The 6,943-nt window shown below is 43.9% G+C and overlaps 1 protein-coding gene and 1 long non-coding RNA gene across 3 annotated transcripts in view; one reads left to right on the top strand and one right to left on the bottom strand.

Annotated features, from left to right (window-relative positions):
* Positions 1-155, bottom strand: part of Hipk1 (homeodomain interacting protein kinase 1) — a gene marked incomplete in the record, with an annotated part of 55,506 nt that extends 55,351 nt beyond the window's left edge. The window contains 1 exon segment of the mRNA XM_013516511.1: positions 1-155.
* Positions 156-174: 19 nt separating this feature from the next.
* On the top strand, positions 175-6,268 carry LOC102017696. Of its 2 annotated transcripts, none has more exons than XR_261720.2 (2): positions 175-598; positions 6,082-6,268. It is a non-coding gene; the product is annotated as an uncharacterized LOC102017696 (long non-coding RNA). The 2 variants fall into 2 exon arrangements; XR_001234878.1 differs by having other exon boundaries at positions 175-829.
* The last annotated feature ends 675 nt before the right edge of the window (positions 6,269-6,943 follow it).

The following is a 6,943-nucleotide window of genomic DNA, read 5'->3' as shown; positions in this document are numbered from 1 at the left end:
CCCGCACGCCCGCGCCTCGGCCTCCCGCTGCCGTCCGGGGCCACAGCCGGGCCCCTCACTCCGCAGCCGCCGTTGTCGCCAGACCCGACGAGCGGAGCCCCGAGCGACCGCCTCCATCCGGCCAGCCCCGCCTCGCCGGAACCGTTCGCCCGCCTCGCGCCATGACACCTACTGAGGCGGAAGTGCGGAGAGGCGGACGGGTTAGGGCCACCGCATAGTCCCCAGGGCCGTGGGAATGGGGGCGCCTCCGTGGGGAGCCAGCGTGGGCCGAGTGCGGAGGCCGAGACCCCGACCCCTCCCCACGGCCGGCCGCGCGATGATTTGCTGGTGCCTGGTGACTGTAGAGGGTCCGGCTGTAAAATGTAATCCCAGCCAGTGTGACATCACCGCAGTCTGGTGTGACAGCCCCGGAGATTGGGCAACGCTCGGGGAGGCTGGGAAGCCCCCGGGGGTGAGGAACTACAACAGCTTAGCCTTTCCGATTTCTTTTCCAGGTGGAGATGTTCTAGCAGTGGGGCATCAGCATACGGGTTGTGCACATCAGGTGTCTCTTAGGGAGCGCTCCCATTTCCGCCTTGGGCATCAGTATTCGCTTTAGGTGAGCTGGAATAGCTGTTCTGAACCTGACCCTTCATGCAGTGAGCGAATGCTGACAGCTTTCTAGCCTCCACCAGGCCATAAGGCTGGATACAATGCGTTGGACCTTGAGTCCTGAGAAAATGAACACTAGGTTATCCTAATAGAATTGCTGCCATCTCCTATCGTCAAGAGAGTCTATAGGACTTCAGATATGCCTCCTGTTGTGTAAGACGTTCTTCTGACTCCCAAGGTGAGGAACATTTTTAGGGAAACTAACGTCATCCATTAATTTGTTCCATACCACAAGTGCTACAGGCATCAATGAGTGAATCCTAGAAGGTGACTGTCAGGCACCGCCAATGTTTACAGCTACTCGGAGGACGGGGACAGATGCGGCTAAGACAGGATTCTGCTAACCACCTCTGCCTCTCAGATCTCAGTCGTTATACATCCTTGATTTCCTTTGATCCCCATCTCACAAAGACAGAATTTTTGTAAAATATGCCACAGGACCTTTTAAGGGAAGTCGTTTGGGTTTCTCTCTGGCTTGACAACACTGGGAGCAGTTCCATGTTATTGGGAACAGGGAAGTTTTATTTCCCTAGAGGACCAGGGTTAGCGAAAGCGTTCAATCCCGCAGGGCAGTTTTGTTTGCTTATTTTCACAGAAACTTCCTTCTTGCTGTTTAGAGAACATAAAGTCCCCACTTTGGGCTGACTCTGAAAAGATCAAGACAGGAAGAGTGAGGATGCCTGCCTGGTGAGCCAGGAAAAAGGCAGAAACTTGGTGTCTGGGATTGAGCAGGTCCTGCTCAAAAAGCAAGCCGGAAGCAGTTGCTTAGCATGCTTTGGTTCAGCCTAATTCTGTGGCGACTTATGATCTCTTACCCAAGTTATGTCCCTTTCCTCTTTTCAAACGTATCTCAAAGTTTACTTGTAGACAGCCTTCCCAGGTTAAAGTCCACATTATTCTAATTCTGTGTCTTCATCTGACTACTTAGGTAATTTACTTATTTATATCATATTTATACTTGGTCTCTATCTTCATTGTTGTTCCCTCAATCCGTCTCATTGTACAGGGAATTTAAAGTCTAGTATTTTCTCCATTCTAATATCATTCATTCATTCATCCAGGAAATTGCTTGTGTACATGCTCTGTCAAAGGCACTGAGTCAGATGAAAGATGAATAAGGTGTGGTCTTTTCCCTCAGAGAGCTTACAGTCTAATGAGGAAAAAATGCTTGCAGACCCATGACTTGAATGAGGGAGTCAGAAAATATCATCGGAGAAGTTATTATTTGGTATGGTCAAAAAACTTTTATAATTTAATGTAGCTGGAAGTCGTTTGTCCATTCAACAAACATCTGTAGAGTAGCTTAGAAGAAAAAAATGTATTCATGCCACAAAGGAGCTTACAGTTCAACAAAGAAAGGGGAGGATGTGGAATTAGTAAGGTAGGTAGAGTCAGATTTTGAAAGATAACAAAGGGCTTGAAGAGATTTAATCAGGTAATATGAGAGAACTGCTGATGGTGAGGAAGACTGGAGTGGATAAAGACTGGAGCAAGGGAATTAATTAAAAGTGAGATGAAGGTTTGATCAAGCAGGTAACATGGAGAGAAGGGACAGATAAGTGAAAGAATTCCTCACAGACAAAGTCAGGGCATCTGGACAAAGAGATGGAGCTGTCAGTAGTGAAAGCTTTCAGGTCTCATACAGGATATAATGTCCCTCCAGGGCCTAGAGCCTGGATACAGTGTTACAGGCAAGAAATCACTTGCTTAGGAGCTTCTGTGCTTAAGGCCAAAAGGGAGAACCTGACCAGGGGGAATGTCTTGTGAACAGCTAAATAAAAAAAGCTAGACAAATTATCCAAACAAGTAGTGAATCCAAGGGGCTCGGAAGAAAAACAAAATTCAATCTGAAGCCAACAGATTGCAAAACTGACAAAACCAGATGAAAGTGAAGATCTGAACTAAAGAACAGGAAGCAGAACCTGGAAAAATCCCTTAGAGCAACTGAAAGGAAGCCTCAGTGATTTCTGAAACCTAGATCCCAGAAAACTTTGATTTTTCTGGTGTTTTTATTTCGTTTTTAAGAAAACTTTTTATTTGGAAATAATTTCAAACATACAGAAAAGTTATAAGAATAATACAGAGATTACCAACACATCCTTTTACCTAGATTCAGCAACATTTTGTCCCTTTTTCTTTTATCATTTATGTTCTTACATTAGCTACCTAGATGGTTCCATACATACTAATGCATATAGTTATTAACTCTAGGAAATATAACATTGATAGACTATTTTAACTTATCATGAGTATTCCAATTTTGGTCAATTAACCCAATAATACCCTTCTTATTTTTGTTTTTGTCTCCAGCACAAAATCCAAACTAGGCTTTGTCTTGATTACATTTCTCTCGTTGCTGGGACAAAATACCTGACACCCAAAGTTAAGGAAGGAAAGGTTTATTTAGCTCACAGTTTGTGAAAGTTTCAGTCCATTCTCAGCTGGCTCCAACGCAGGATGGCACGTGGCAGAGGGCACAGTTCATGGCAGTGGAAAACAGCAAAAGCAGCAGGAGCAAGCCTCTGTCTCTCACTTATATTGTATGCAGGCTACCCGCCGTAGGGCAGGGATAGCACTCACACCCATTATCCCAGCATTGGACTGTGGATCAATCAAAAACTAGAAACCCGCCCCATGACTGCATGAAGCTTTGGCGGGACATCTAGACACAAACCATGGCTGGCTTATATTTTGTATTTAATTATCCTTTAGTCTTTGATGAATAAATTTTTTTGTCATATCTATCTCAGGGCCTTTGCACTGAGCTATACTCACCGCCCTTTTTTCATTTTTTATTTTGAAACAGGGTCTCGCTAAATTATATATTACCTAGACTGGGCTCGACCTTGTGATCCTTCTGCCTCAGCTTCTCAGAGTGTTGGAATGACAGATGTATGCCCCCATGCTTTCTTTGGCTATATTTTTTTAGGATTCCTCACCCCTACCCCATAAAATAATGGTCCTCATTTTAACTTTGTTGTTTATGTTTGTCTCATGTTTCTCATGATTAGATTCAGGTTATCTTTTCCTGGTCAGGACAGTACATAAATGATATCTGTATCCTTCTCATTATACTGTACCTAAAAACTCATGACGACTCTCACTGATAATGTCAGTTTTGATGAGCTGGCCAAGGCCTCTGATTTCTCTGCAGTACACTTACTAACTTTTCCTTGTAATTAATAAGCAATGTGTGGAAAGACACCTTAGATCGTGTAAATATCCTGCTTCTCATTAAATATCTTCCCCCTTGATTTACCATCTATTGATTTTTTTCCCCAGTACTGGGGATTGAACCCAAGACCTTCCCACTGAATTATTAAACTACATCCTCAGTCCTTTTTCTTATTATTTTTTTTTGTTTTTGTTTTTTGTTTTTTTTCTCCGGTACCAGGAACCGAACTCACGACCTTGCGCTTGCCAGGCAGGCGCTTTGCCGCTGAGCTAAATCCCCAGTCCCCTTTTTCTTATTTTGGATGGGTTCTCACTAGGTCTCTAAAGTTGCCCAGCTGGGCTCCTTCTTCAGTCTCCCAGTGTTGGGATTACTTCGTTTCTTTTTTTTTTTTTGGTCTTTTTGAGACAGGGTCTTGCTATGCAGTTCAGGCTGACCTTGGGCTCACTTTGTAGCCCAGGCTGGTCTCAACTTGCAATGATCCTCCTGCCTCAGCCTCCCAAGTGCTGGGCTTACAAGCGTGCGCTACCATGCCGGGCTAGGATTACATTCTTATGTACACCAATCCTTCACGTCTCTTATTTAGGTAGGAAGTCACTTGTCTGTTGATTAATGATATAGATGCACGGATTACTATTTTTTCAGTGGTTTGCAATTCATTTTCTCCTTATTTTAGTCAAAACGAATTTTCCAGATTTAGTCAGTGGGTACCCCTTCAAGTTGCTTCTGCTTCTTTTTTTAGTTTGTCTCCCTAAAATGGTCCAGGTTCATCATGGATTTTCCCTGTCCAGGCCTCAGACTCCGTCATTTCTCTGAGAAGTCTTGATTCTTTTATGGCAAATTGGAAAAAGGAGATCTGGGCACTAGTTCCAGAATGACTCTTTAGTGGATGCTTATGGCTTTGGAGATGAATGCAAACCTTGAGTGGACAGTTTCCCTATTCATCCCTTCCCTCAGAGTTGCAAGACTGAATTCTCTTCAAGATCCACCCCCATACTGCTTTACAGTATTCTGAAAGCTCACATAGAAGAATGGGGCAGACACTGTTCGTGGCCATCAGTGACTAGTTAATGGCTGCTATATCTCAATGGCCTAACACAATTCAATTTTATTGCTTGTTCACATCATTAGTCCCTTGTTGGTGGCTAAGAGTGAGAGAATTGTTCTGCTCCATGAACTCATTCAGGAATCCATGTGTATTGCATCTAGATTCTGTGACTTTACTATTCTTTGGACCTTTTGAATCTGGCCAGAAAAAAAAAAAAAAAGGATAGCGAAAACATGGATTATCATGTGGGGAATTTTTGTTTGTTTGTTTGTTTACTTATGTTTTATTTTTGGTTTTCTTTTGAGACAGTATCTCACTGTGCAATCCAGGCTGGCCTTGAACTCACTGTGTAGCCTAGGCTGACCTTGAACTTGTGGCAGTCTTCTTGCCTCAGCCTCCTGAGTGCTGAGATTACAGGTATTCGCCACTGCCTGACTATGTGGGAAGTTTTTTTTTTTTTTTGTCTTTTTGAGACAGGGTCTTGCTATGCAGTTCAGGCTGGCCTTGAGCTCATTTTGTAGCTCAGGTTGGTCTCGAACTCACAACCATCTTCCTGCCTCAGGCTCCCGAGTGCTGGGATTACAGGCGTGTGCCACCACGCCCGGCTTATGTGGGAAGTTTTTATAGGCCATGCCTGCATCTAGATTCTGTGGCTTTACTATTCCTTGGATCTTTTTTATCTGGCCAGAAAATGATGTAGTTAAACTTTTCAAAGAACCTGGAACAGCCCACTTCTGGACTTCCACTTAGGTAAATATTGTGCTTAAAACCACTGTTAAAATACAATTTTAGCCAGGTGTGGTGGCACATGCCTGTAATCCCAGCACTCGGGAGGCTGAGGCAGGAGGATCCTGCAAGTTAGGAGGATCATTGGGAGTTCAAGACCAGCCTGAGCTACAAAATGAGTTCAAGGCAGCCTGAACTGCATAGCGAGACCCTGTCTCAAAAAGACAAAAAAAAAAAAATTTTTAAAAAGAAAATGGAATTAAGATATATTTTCTATTCTTATAGTATGAGTGGTTACTGACAAGCTGGGAAGGATGATTTGGTCCAACTGGGTGACAGAATTTATTCTGGGCAATACATTTATTCAGCTCTCAAAATAGCTGTCAAGGAAGCTATCTGGGTCTGTGCTGTCCACATTAGCTACACGTATCTGGGGAGCCATAAACACAATCATTTTGATTACTGTCTCTCTCACTTCTCACAGGAATAATCCAGGAAAAATTCTGGCTCCCTAATTGTTTTCATGAAGAGGCACATGAGTGATGGGGCTACACTAGGACCTGCTGGGTCCCAGCAGAAATGATGGCTTGATGGAAGAGGAGTCTGGATGAACGGTGTGCTTATGAGATTAAAGTAGAAGGAATTAAAAAATAAGAGAAGGTGAAACTAGACAAAGATGGTGGTTGCATAACATTGTTAACACATTAAGTGCCACTGAATCCCTAATTTTTCTGATTATTAAGGATCAACCCAAGGCTGGGCGTGGTGGAGCATGCCTGTAATCCCAGCACTCTAGAGGCCGAGGCAGGAGGATCACTGCAAGTTCAAGGCCAGCCCAGGCTACAAAGTGAGCCCAAGGCCAACCTGAACTGCATAGTGAGACCCTGTCTCAAAAAGACAAAAAAACAAACAAAAAAAAAGGATTGGGGCTGGGGATTTAGCTCAGCGCCACAGAGCCTGCCTGGCAAGCACAGGGTCATGAGTTCGGCTCCTGGTACCACAAACCGCACCCCCCAAAAAACAAACAAAACAAAACAAAAAAACAAGGATCAACCCAGAGACTAGTTTGGGGAAGAGCAAATGCTTTGCATTCTCATACAACCAGTGCTTACTGCTCCTTAGACCCTCCCTTCTCCATAATTATTTCAAATACCTCCCTTTTCTACACGTGAGCATCCTACTCTCACCTCTGTCATATACCACCCCTTTGTTCAGCAAAACCAAGGGGTAGGCTTTTCTCTCCCTTTCCTTGGGCCATTATCATTCCTCATTATCAGGTCTCCTGGATTCCGTCGCTTCTGATGTTTTCTTTAACAAACTGTTACACAAGATTTGTGTTTTGTTTT

Source organism: Chinchilla lanigera, unplaced genomic scaffold, assembly GCF_000276665.1.
Source record: "Chinchilla lanigera isolate Chin_1 unplaced genomic scaffold, ChiLan1.0 scaffold00034, whole genome shotgun sequence".
NCBI classification, from domain to species: domain Eukaryota; kingdom Metazoa; phylum Chordata; class Mammalia; order Rodentia; family Chinchillidae; genus Chinchilla; species Chinchilla lanigera.
The sequence above is the reverse complement of the archived record's forward strand: the minus strand, read 5'-3'. Positions and strand labels throughout refer to the sequence as shown.